Raw genomic sequence first — 510 nt, 5'->3', positions numbered from 1 at the left:
TTATACCCAGTCCTCTATGTTACACCCACCTACTGGTTTCCACCAATTAGTAACCTCAACCCCTGCTATGAGAACAGTTCGTGGTTTTGTTAAGAGTTTGTATTTCATATACCCACATCTACTACCTTATAGAGGCTTCCCATTCTTTTTGATTTTTCAGAGGATGTCATCCTGCTCATTCAGATGAATGGAAATTATACCATCAACTTCCACTCTAAAGGAAGAACCCAGTGTGTATCTAACTATGGCAGTACTTTTTCTAGACTAGGACTTTCGCTTCCCCTTCAACAGCTTTGCGTTTAACGGTACAGGCAGCATTTCTAAGATTTCTCTTTTCGGCTCCTAGGCAGATCAAAAGTGCGCTTGGAACAACTCACTACAGAACCACATACATCCTCGTATCTATTTCGGACAGCTTTTTTTTAAAAAGCGGAAGCGACCCGCTACTCTGGCGCATGCGCAAGGGGATTGCGAGCCTCCCGTCCGTAACCAAAGGAGCTACGAACACTA

This window comes from Varanus komodoensis, unplaced genomic scaffold, assembly GCF_004798865.1.
Source record: "Varanus komodoensis strain SLA01 unplaced genomic scaffold, ASM479886v1 scaffold3, whole genome shotgun sequence".
NCBI lineage: Eukaryota > Metazoa > Chordata > Lepidosauria > Squamata > Varanidae > Varanus > Varanus komodoensis.
The sequence above is the reverse complement of the archived record's forward strand: the minus strand, read 5'-3'. Positions refer to the sequence as shown.